This window comes from Rhinolophus sinicus, chromosome 18 (assembly GCF_057876585.1).
Source record: "Rhinolophus sinicus isolate RSI-liver-muscle chromosome 18, RSI-T2T, whole genome shotgun sequence".
In the NCBI taxonomy this organism is placed as follows: domain Eukaryota; kingdom Metazoa; phylum Chordata; class Mammalia; order Chiroptera; family Rhinolophidae; genus Rhinolophus; species Rhinolophus sinicus.
This window is the reverse complement of record NC_142518.1, coordinates 12098268-12110319: the sequence shown is the minus strand read 5'-3', so window position 1 is coordinate 12110319 and position 12052 is coordinate 12098268. Positions and strand designations below refer to the sequence as shown.

At 42.7% G+C, this 12052-nt stretch overlaps 1 non-coding gene across 1 annotated transcript; it reads left to right on the top strand.

Annotated features, from left to right (window-relative positions):
* Window positions 1-9304: 9304 nt before the first annotated feature.
* Window positions 9305-9377, top strand: TRNAV-UAC (transfer RNA valine (anticodon UAC)). Its single transcript has one exon. It is a non-coding gene; the product is annotated as a tRNA-Val (tRNA).
* The last annotated feature ends 2675 nt before the right edge of the window (window positions 9378-12052 follow it).

Genomic DNA, 12052 nt, shown 5'->3' with positions numbered 1-12052 from the left:
AAAAATGAAAGTTGACTATGGGGCTCACATTTTTAGATTTAACCCAATGTTCTGTTTATATAACTGCTGGTTCTGGAAGAAAAGTTTAAAAGAATGCCACCATTATTGGAAAAATTGAACAATCATGTTGCAAGGGGGTTCTCTTACAAGTGAAACAAATCCTGGTTAACCTCAATAAAGTTGGCTTGGTCTCCACAATACTAGTGAACTTCACAAGAGGTGGAGGCTCCTGATTCAATCCCATGTCTCCATGGGCTCTGTAGAATATTGAACTTCGTGCAAAGTAGTAATGGTAGTTACACGGGTCTGTATTGAAAATGAAGAAAACTGAACATAAAGTAAATGAGAATTATTAGCCCTAAGGTCGTAATATGCATTTGTGACTATTATGAACACTCTAACCTCCTTAGGGAAAAACTGGTTGGCTTTATTTAAAAGTACTTCTCTGGCTTAGTGCAATCAGTCTTAAAAGTTATCTTGGGTCAACCTACGTTATACATTAATTCCATAAGGCTACAGAGAAAAGTTATGTAGTTGATGTCAATACAAGTTCATGGTTTCCAATCTAACCTTATGCATTGTCTAGTTATTTTTTTCATCCCTACTCAGAACTACCCTCAAAATCCTTACCTTCCACAAAATTTCCAGGCCGTCAGTTATACCCACCTTAATGTTAAAGCATAGACTAGGCTTCTGTTTCCCAGAGTAAATTAGAATGCATAGGAAATACAGAAGAGGAATTGCCCCAATTTCCAATTCTGGGTTTGCTGACTTAAAGAGTAGGTAGTTTGATTCCAAAATCTAATTGCTGGTTTCCTTGAACCAATTTTTCTATTTTCTTCTAGGGTCTTAAAAGGCTCAGTTAAATGATTTCCAGAAAACATGTAGCGGACTCATAAAACCTCTTGAGACCTAAATTCCTTTCCACTTGAAAATCATCAACCATCTATTTTGTGTGTAGAGGTTGTTCAACTAAAGGAATAAAGTCTATTAAACTGAAAAAAGAAAAAAGAATAATAAAAGAAATGTGGTCTGGCCTGTGGGTCAGGATGTACCTGGGAGCATAGTAGAATGTGGTTCTAGAGTCAGATTACTTGGGGTTATAGTGTAGCTCCATCACTTAGCAGCTGTGCGTGATCTTGGGAAAATCACATAACCTCTCTGTGCCTGTTCCTTAGAAAACCAGAATGGTACTAGTACCTACCACACTGGGTTGATATAAGGAGTAAATGAGTTAATATAGGTACCCCCGTATAACACGGCACTTCTATAACACGGTTCGAGAATTAGGGAAAACCCTCATACAACACGGCACCCTGGAACACTGCTTCACTCTAACACGGTTTGAGAATTAGAAAAATCCCTGAACAACACAGAGCGTAATAAGAGCTTTTAAGAGCAAAAAATATCTCATTTGAAATTAGGGAAATCCCCGAACAACACGGAACGTAACAAAAGCTTTCAAGAGCAAAAGATATTTCAAATTTTGCATTTGAGCGTGGATGTTGTATCAGATTTGACTGCAGAATTTTAAATCCATTTTGTTCGTGGTATATTAAGTTCAGAGGATGAAGATATCTTGTCAAAAAGAAAACGCCCTCGGTTAATGGTGCTTAGTAGTGATGACGAAGAAAACATTATTTAATACATATTAATGTTATACTTTTGGTGAAAATTGCTTTAATACAGATATTTATCTTAATTATAAAAATATAATAGTATGTTTTTAAAATTTTTGGAAGCTAACCCCCTTTTTTGTACTAGTTCTTTGTTTCGTATAACACAGATTCACATAACACAGCATTTTTAGGAACCTAACAACCGTGTTATAAGGGGGTTACCTGTACATATTGTGACAGCCACTGATAGTTGCCTAACCAACATCCATTTTCCCTTTCTTCCTTACCAATAAAACCTCAATTTTGTTGTAGGTGACAATGGGCTCAGCCAGAAAAACTTCATTTGCTAGGTTCTCTTGCAGTTAGGGGTGGTCATGGAGCACGGTTCTGGCCAATGAGAGAGACATAAGCAGAAATCCACTGGCCGAGGCTTCCAGAAAAGCTATTTTCCTGATAAAAATGACAGACTCAGTTGTCACGGGCCCTTTCCTCTTTGTCCTTCCCCAGTCTGCCTGGAACCAGAACACAATGCCCGGAGGAGGAGCAGCCCTCTTGAGTGCGTTAGGAAGAGACCCTCACACAGGGAATGACAATGCAGAAAGATGGAAGGAGGAACCTGAGACATAAGTGACAATATGAAGCTGCTTCCTTCCTGACTTCACATTATCTGTTGGGAGATAAAAACCAACGCTCCGTGTTACGTCTCTGCTATTTCATGTACCTTATTACACGCAGCCGAACACATTCTCTAACAATACACTTGTAACGCAGTTTGAGTGCCTGGCTCATAGTTAGTATTCAATAAATGTTAGCTATTACTATTATTATTTGCCCAGCGTTCTGGTCCCTAACCAAGTGGCTAGCAAATATTCCCCTCACTTCCTTGCAACAGTACTCCAATTTTCCTTTGTGAAATCGACCCTCTCCCTATTCTCAGCCCTGTGGTTTGCACAGGATTCACACCCCCTCCCCAACGTGAGCCCTGATTGGCTTAAGCCAATGAGCATGAGCCCACTTCCCAAGCAACAGTGACTGTGCAGGAATGGGCACCTAACTCAGGCCTAAAGCAGTTAGCACGTCCTCTTCTCCTGGCAAAAGAAGGTGTTCAAGTGGGCACATAGCTAAAGACAGGCAATTTGTGTGAATCTCAGGGCTCCTGGAGAGAGCGCTGGGACACAGACTTGCTCTTCTCCCCAAGGGGGATGCTCTGAGCAAGGCTGGCACCATGAGGAGAACCAGTCTGGGAGTACAACTGATACACAGAGAAGGGCAGAACAAGAGAAAGGCAGGGAAACAGCTGGAGTCCTCCATTGTAAATCTCTGGATGAAATTTTACCTTTGGAATTTTCAAGTCAGATTCATTTGAGACTGGTTTTGCTAACTCAGTTTGGGCTGAATCCTCTGTTACTTGCAACCACAAGATCCCTTCTGATACTGTTATATGAAAAAAAGAACAATGTAATGTAAGGCTTACACACCTAAAGGGGAATTTTCCAAATTCTGGTCTAGTGTGTCAATTTAATCAAATCTATAGTCAAGTACAATATAAATGTATACCCAAATCATCTTTCCAAAGAAAATAACAGCAATAAAATCTATAATTTACAGTTGTGTAAAGTCATTCAAATGTCTCTTCAAAACAGAAAAAAACAGCCAGTTGAAAGTGTTTTTTGTTTTTTATAAACACGCTCAGGAAAACTCCTTTAAGAATAGACGTGCATCTGGGTTTTAGAATAAACGTCGGACCTAGAGGCAGACAATGAAAACCTATGACTAATACTGAAATAATATTCACAGACAGTTGTCATGGCAGCCTGCTCATTCTGCACAAAATAGAACCCACTGCATTTTAACAGGATTTAGCAGAAGAAAGCTGCTAGCCCGCAGACAGCCTCTGAGTTAAACAACCTACTAATTAGTTTTGGTTTTATTATTATATATAGCCTTCAGACTATACACTAATTGTATCCCCCAAATCACAAATACTTAAAATCACTAATAAAAGTATATAATATGATTTTTGTTTACTACCTGCCCCACTCTTGAAATCTTCTCATCAGATTATGGGGAACAGTTGAATCCACTTGTAAATCTAAAGAAGACATTAAGTGTTGGGGAAATGGGGGGAGTAGCCAATTTCATTTCTGTTACCAATAAGAACTGGCTAGATCGATACTGCTATTAGACATTTCCTTTTAAGTGGGGTTCTATAGGAGTGGGGAGTAGCCAAATTATTGTGTTCAGTTACATAGTCCCAGAGGAGTGACTTTAAAAACTAGAGGCTTCTCAGCTATTATAAATAATGCTGCAATGAACAAAGGGAAGCATGTATCTTTTCAAATTAGTGTTTTGGATTTCTTCGGATAAATACCCAGAAGTGGAATTGCTGGGTCATAAGGTAGTTCTACTTTTAATTTTTTTGAGGAACCTCCATACAGTTTTCCATAGTGGCTGCACCAATTTGCAATCCCACCAACGGTGCACAAGGGTTCCCTTTTCTTATTTACAATAGCCATGGAAGCAACCTAAGTGTCCATCAATAAACAACTGGATAAAGAAGTTGTCCAGTACATCAATATAAATACTTGATGTAATATTACTCAACCATTAAAAAAATAGAATGAAATCTTACCATTTGCGACATGGATGGACCTAGAAGGTATTATGCTAAGTAAAATAAGACAGAGAAAGACAAATACCATATGATTTCATTTATATGTGGAATCTAAAGAACAAAATGAACAAACAAAACAGAAACAGACTCATAGATACAGAGAACAAACTAATGGTTGCCAGATGGGAGAGAGGTTGGCAGGGCTTGAGTGAAAAAGGTGAAAGGGACTAAGAAATACAAATTGGTAGTTACAAAATAGTCATGGGGAGGTAAAGTACAGCATAGGGAATATAGTCAATAATATTGTAATAGCTATGTATGGTGTCAGGTGGGTACTAGACTTATCAGGGAGATCACTGCATAAATTATAGAAATGTCTAACCATTATGCTGTACACCTGAAACTAATATAATACTGAATGTCAACTGTAATTGAAAAAGAAAAACTAGAGGCATCTAAAGACATATAAGTAAGGGATGGGGTAACAAAGTGTTCTGAGCTGATCTGTTTCTCTCGAGTGGCTATATCAAATCTAAGCTCATTAAATCTGTTGTGGGTGATTTGGGAGACTATAGATAGCTGGTATTGAGAGGAATGCCACACAGACATCTTTCCTAGTAGGTTTCTGCATTATCACCCTGTCTCCCCTTTCTGCCTTCTCCTCTTTTGTTTCTTCTTTAAGAGAGAGGAGAAAAGGTGTAATTAAAATTCAATAACATCCTAAATTAGGAAAATCACTTCAAGCCATTATCAACCATTAATATCTTGGAACAAATCAATCCTTTGGATTAATTAATGTTCTTCAAACTCCTTGAGATGGGGTCATATTACATACTTCTTTTTAAAACTCCCATGCTACCCAATACTGTGTGTCTAGACATTTTGAAGGCATGTAGGCGCTGTCCTGTGCATTGTAGGATGTCTCACCACACCCCTGGTCTCTACCCACTACATGCTGGTAGCACACCAACCCCTCCCCCAGTGATAGCAACCAAGTGTCTGTAGATATTGCCGAATAGCCCTCAAGATTTTGTCTTCCCAGGGATATTTTGGGTTGTTACAACTGCGGGAGAGGTGCTATGGGCATCTAGTGAGCAGAGGCCAGGGATGCTGTGAAAATTTCCATAATATACAGGAAAGCTCCCTACAACAAAGAGATACCCAGTCCCAAATGTCAACAGGGCTGTGGTCAAGAAGCTCTGACCTAGAGGAAGAGCCCAGGTCTAGATCTATGAGGGCACAGATGTAGGTAGGTGAGCAGATGTCGGGGGTACTTGCAGAAGTTCTCTTCTGATTGCTTCCATTTTTTCACTGAAACAAGGAAGCAAGTTCATCAGCTGTAAGTGAGGTTAGGGAAGGAGATATAGGAAGTTTAGGGAGAGAAATTATGAAACAGTCCTATAGGGGAGGTGGACAATGAATGGGCAGGGGAAGAGGACACGATTCTGGGATGCATCAAGGGCTCGTTTGAGGTAAGTAGTCAAGAATTTAATGTGAAACCATTTGGTCAGAATGCGTGTTCTTCCTGGGGCCATACTCAGGGTGGGAAAAGGAAGAGAGTTGGATTTAACAGACTGAGGTTTTGCCAACAAGCACAAGCAACAGAAGAGCAAACGAGTGATAAAAATGGCAGAACTTCAGCTGGCTAAGACAGAGGGATGTGTACAACTATGAAAAGGTAGGTGAGCAAAAAAGCCACAAATATCCATTCCAAATGTTTTGAACATGATGAGCTGCAAAAGGGGGAAAATAAGGTGAGCTCTGTCATACTAAGATACTGGCTCACTTTTCTTCTTAAATACTTGAATACTAATAAAAGCACAATTGTTTCTGAATGAAATCAAGTCAACTGAGCTTCTTAAATCAGCTCAGTGTTTGGGGCTACAGTCTCTTTGGTTGACTTACCCTCCATCAGTGAAGCCAAACACTGAGGAAGCCACACTAAACATCGAAGAAATCAGAGGACTCAAAAAGCTTGAAGTGATTTGTCTTTTACTAGTTTGTTTGTGTATTTGTCTTATAGTTGTTGAGATGCTTAAGGACATACCTGGCCTCACAAATCTGACTGAACAGACTGAAGTGCTGGGCAAAACTGTGGTCCTCTGAAGCATTATCCATGACTGGTGGTTTCAAGGTGAAAATCATCAATTGTTGTTTCTGCAAGGTCTTGGTTCCTGCTTTTGAGGATGTCATTTAAAAATTACAAAAGTTGAAAAGTATCCATTTCCTCACTGGCACGCATACAAAATACTACAAGAGAACAATGACACTCTTAGGGAAAAACATGTAGCCTTTGCAGACATGGGCCTCCTGAAATCACGTAGGTATCAGAAGACTGAGTATAAACCCCGCCCTGCCACTCACCAGCAGAATTGTCTCAGGCAAGGCATTCAATATCTTCGGCTTCAACTTCTGTAGCTGAAAAATGGAGACAGTAATATTTACTATGGCTACCTCATAGGAATGTATGTGCTTTGTAAACCACATTGCATTTTACTAATTATAGAGATTGTGACTATACCTTGACAGCAGTGGGGAGTGGAATCAAAGTCTCCCTCCTTGTCTGAATGGAGAAAAGGAGCAAGAGTTTTTCACGAAAGGCAGAAACCTGTGTTGCATGCACGAGAGGGGCACTAGCTTCTTTTCTACATGGAGTGTATGTGTGTGAACTTGGCCAAAGCTTGCACTTGGTGAACCCACCCCTATAGCAAGGGCAGACAGAAAGCTGGAGGGAAAGCAAAGCATTCCCTAGAGACATAAACCAAAACACAACTGGTGAGTGTAATTTTAGGCTCAATTCTTGGCAGCCTTGTTATGAACTGACAGGGCTTTGAAAACAAGTGGGATATCCTTATTTCTGAGCATCCTGGGCGTCATTACAGAACCACAGACTAGCAGGAAGCATGGAGCTTTCATGAAGTCATCCTCTGCTGGTGGCTGTGCACTCGTGGTCATCTCATGGGTCACGATCTAAGCACCAAGTGCACAAGAGGTTCTCAAAATGTATCAACAAAAAGGCATTCGGGGGCCAGCCTGGTGGCTCAGGCTGTTGGAGCTCCGTGCTCCTAACGCCAAAGGCTTCCAGTTCAATTGCCTGTTCGATTCCTCGACTCCTGCAAGGGATGGGCTCCTCCCCTTGAAACTAAGATTGAACTCAGCACCTTGAGCTGAGCTGCCACTGAGCTCCCGGATGGCTCAGTTGGTTGGAGCGCGTCCTCTCAACCACAAGGTTGCCGGTTCGACTCCTCAACTCCTTCCAAGGAATGGTGGGCTGTGCCCCCTGCAACTAACAACGGCAACTGGACCTGGAGCTGACCTGTGCCCTCCACAACTACGATTGAAAGCACAACAACTTGGCAACAACTTGGGAAAAAAAATCCTGGAAGTACACACTGTTCTCCAATAAAGTCCTGTTCCCCTTCCCTAATTAAAAAAAAAAAAAAAAAAAATCTTTAAAAAAAAAAAAAAGGCATTCTGGAAGAGGGCCCATAACAAATACTACAGGGAGCTAACTAAGACCTAGGAAACCTGGTACTGGAGAACACAAGCATGAGCCAGCCACTATTTCTGCGCAAAAACTTACATGGCAGATAACTGCCTCCCTTTCCCACCTGTAAAGTTGGGATAACATTTAGACCAAGGGGAAAATGGGGGTGTCTAATCCACCCATAATCCACCCATGCATTTCACAGAGCAGGACACTGAGGCTTGGGAGGAGAACTGACTAGTTCAAGAATTACACAGCTAGTGAGCAGCCAAGAGAGGACTAGAATCCAAATCAGACCCCCCAGATTAGTGCACCTTCCACACACCTATTTCTTCTAGGGGACTTCTAGGCAGACAGGAGTTGGCTAAAGGGGTTGCTTTCATACAATCAGTATTATTTCTCCATTATTCTGTTAACTTCAGAGGAAGATGCCAGGGAAAAGGATAGCCACAGCCTTCAGCCAGGTCCAACATAGCACTTTAAGATGCTCCCAAATGATTTTCAGTGGGTTTTCAAGCTTGAGGATGCTGAGCAATCTTAGGATGTTGAGGAGGATCCATCCAGAGGTACCGCGGCGGGGTGGGGAGCGGTACGGTACTGACAATGAAAACTGAGACCCCACAGGCACCCTTTGTAATGGAAGGTCCCAGCACCTTATCGGGACCACAATCTTGGAAGCGCAGTCTCAAGGGTCCACACCGGCTTTAATGCTCTGGGGTTACCGTTTTGGAATTCTTAATAACTTACAAACAAAGGGCTGGCATTTTCATTTTACACTGGGTCCCTCAAATCCTGCTTCACGCCCCATCCCACCCCCACCCCCAACCATAAAGGGACGTCTTGACTACACGTCGCCCTGCCCCCAACCCCACCCCAGCCAAGTAAGAGCAAAGAAAAGTCCTGCAATGTTTAACCCATTTCGGGCTTTGGGAGGGGGAGAAGGCTGTGGAAAAGGTCAGGAGAGCAGTAAGAGCCAATTCTTGGGCAAGAGGCCGACTGACCAGTAGCCTCTTCCAACCCTGGCAAAAATAAATGCCGACATAAAAATGACACACGACCCATCCACCCAAACCACCCCAGACCCCGCTCTGCCTAAATCTTTGGTTCCAAATGGTGCTCCAGTCCGCCCTGCTCCGGACTCAAGGTCTCCAAAGCCGCCGGAAGCGGCTCAGTGTGCCCGTGGGGAAAATGGGGAAAGTGCGGGTCCCTCACCAACCGAGGGAAACTGCCAGAAGGAGCCGTGCCGGGGGCACGGTCCGCTTCCGCCTGCCGGCCCGTCCTCACTAACGCCCTGGCTGAGGGAAAGTCTGGGGACCGGTGATTAGCGGGGCGGCGCTTTCGGCCAGGGGACAGCCTGGGTTCCGGCTTCATTCTGGTCACAGGTGGGACAAATCTGGCGCGCAACGACGGCGAGCGGCCCAAACGCCGGAGCCGGAGCCCAGACCCAGCTGCGAACACCGGATCTCACGAGCCAGACTGGGCTACGGCGGGGTGGAGCTACGACAGAAAGGCGGGGTGTCAGTGGGGGCGCTGTTTCTGACATGAGACTATGATTAAATGAACGATACCGAGGCTTTGTGTGGAGGTTCCATAGTGTAGTGGTTATCACGTCTGCTTTACACGCAGAAGGTCCTGGGTTCGAGCCCCAGTGGAACCAAGGCTAAATAGCTGTTTTTTCGCTTTTAATACCTGATGAGTTGTCCGGGTAAAATGATGGAAAGCGAAGACGAAGTGCTTCTCTTTGTCCCATTTTTAAAAATTTTTATTTTATTTCTTTATTTTTTGGAATGCTTTTGTCGCACAAGCGTAATGACTGATACCCTCTCCTCCCATCCCGGCCGCCATTGCCCCAACTGAAAAACAACAGAGGTGGGGGGGCCCTAGCGGTGTCCTAGTCTGAAGGCATCCCTGACCCACCCGGGCCCTACCCCCGTCCCTCCCCCGCTACTCCGGGACGGCCTCGGAAAATCAGGCGCTGGGGGAGGAAGCAAGACCACCTGGAGCGGCTCGTTTCCTGCCATCCCGGACAGGCCGGCCCCTAAAGCCTCCAACTAAAATATGGCAATACTGCAGTTCTTTGACTGCAGTTCAGTTAATAAAGACATCATCATCATCATTAAAGGTTTAATTTTTTTTTAAAGATTTTATTGGGGAAGGGGAACAGGACTTTATTGGGGAACAGTGTGTATGTACTTCCAGGTTTTTCCAAGTTAAGTTGTTGTCCTTTCAGTCTTAGTTGTGGAGGGCGCAGCTCAGCTCCAGGTCCAGTTGCCCGTTGCTAGTTGCAGGGGGCACAGCCCACCATCCCTTGCTGGAGTCGAGGAGTAGAACTGGCAACCTTGCATCCAACCAACTGAGCCATCCGGGAGCTCATGGCAGCTCAGCTCAAGGTGCCATGTTCAATCTTAGTTGCAGGGCGGAAAGCCCACCATCACATGCGGACTCAAGGAATCGAACTGGCAACCTTGTGGTTGAGACCCCACTGGCCCATGTGGGAATCGAACCGGCAGCCTTTGGAGTGAGGCACAGGGAGCTCTAACTGCCAGAGCCACCAGGCCAGCCCTAAAGGTTTAATTTTTCATTAAACTTTAAAATACAGAGCAAGGAAAAAAAACAGCCCTTTTCTTTTAATACAGCAGTAGAGTTCGTTGAATAGACCACCGTCTGTTTAATGAAAGAACAATATAAAGAACAAAGAAACAGAAACAGACTCCTAGAGAACAGACCAACGGTTGCCAGGTGGGAGGGGGGTTTGGAGGGCTGGGTGAAAAAGGTGAAGGGAGGAAGAAGCAGAATTGGTAGCTACAAAACAGTCATGGGGATGTAAAGTACAGCATAGGCAATATAGTCAATAATGTTGTAATAATTATGTATGGTGCCAGGTGGCTACTAGATGTATCAGGGGATCACTTCATAAGTTATATAAATATCTAATCACTATGCTGGTGTACACCTGAAAGTAATGTAAAATAATATTGAATGTCAACTGTAATTGAAAAATAAATAAATTAATTAATTAGTTAAAAAATAAATAAAATTGGACAACTGGAAATAAAAGAATCCATACACAGTACAGAATAAATGTCAGGCTTGTAGACACCCAATAAATGCTGATTAAATAACATTTCTCTAGTTCTTGTCTGGTCTTCTTTACCAGTTCATAACACTTTCGTTTTGGAGGTGTGTTATTATTTTTTTCATATTGGCCTTTTTCATCTTTGACAAGGAATAAAGGAAAGGTGTCTGGGACCCTGGTGGCTAAGGTGGGATAGTGGTGGCCAAGAACTGAAAAGGGAAGGGGAAACTCAGTCTTTTTGTCTGCATTTTTCCACATAGTTTTGCTCATACAGTGTGTAAATTTTCACCCTTTCTAACTCAAGAGTATGACACATGATTGTTCCTGTTATTACAATGACTTCATTAACTTTCTTTTTTACCATCTTAACCATTTTTAAGTGTACAGTTCAGTAATGTGAAGTATATTCACAATGTTGTGAAAGAGCTCTCCAGAACTTCATATATATATAAAACTTACGTAAAATAGACAGTTTTAAAAATATATGTATAATTTATACATAATAGAAAATTATATGTACATATAATCCCATTTAAGTCTCAAACAAACTCTATGAAATAGGCATTATTATCACCATTTTACAGATCAGAAAGTTGAAACACAGAGACTTGAAGTGACTTGCTCAGGGTCACATAACACGTGGTTGAGCTAGGATTTGCACCCATCTGGCTTGGGAATCTGCTCTTAACCCTACCTGCTGCACTGAATCCCCTAACCTTGGTCATGTAGATTATTTCCATTTTTTTGTTGAAAATGCCACAGCAATCTACATCTTTGTGTGTAACTGTTCCTCCCTCCAAAATTTAGTATTCCTGAGTGAAAAGGCATGAACAGGGTGCCAAGTTGCTTTATAAAAAGGGAATCCATGTCATTTTCATAGAACTCAAGAATGTTAGTGCTTATTTGGCAGGAAACGGCTCAAGGTCACCCACTAGAAGATGATGGCAGAGAAAGGCTTAAGACCTGGGTCTTCCGATTCTAGTGTCTATTTCCCTCCACTGCTTCCCTTACATTTAAAGATAGAATACAACCAATATCTTCCTTTGCTAAACCGACTTCAGTTGACATTAGATTCTTTTCTGAGACTTCCTTGTTGAGGAAGTCACTGTGTGGGTTAACTTGGTGGGGCTCAGCCAAAGCCCTAAGAAGTAAACGGAATAAGGTGCTTAATGAGGCCAGTGCTCAAGTTAAGCTCCTGCTCTTGGGGAAGCTCTCCACTTGGATAAGGTAGGGCTGCAGCCAAGGACACGGGGAGA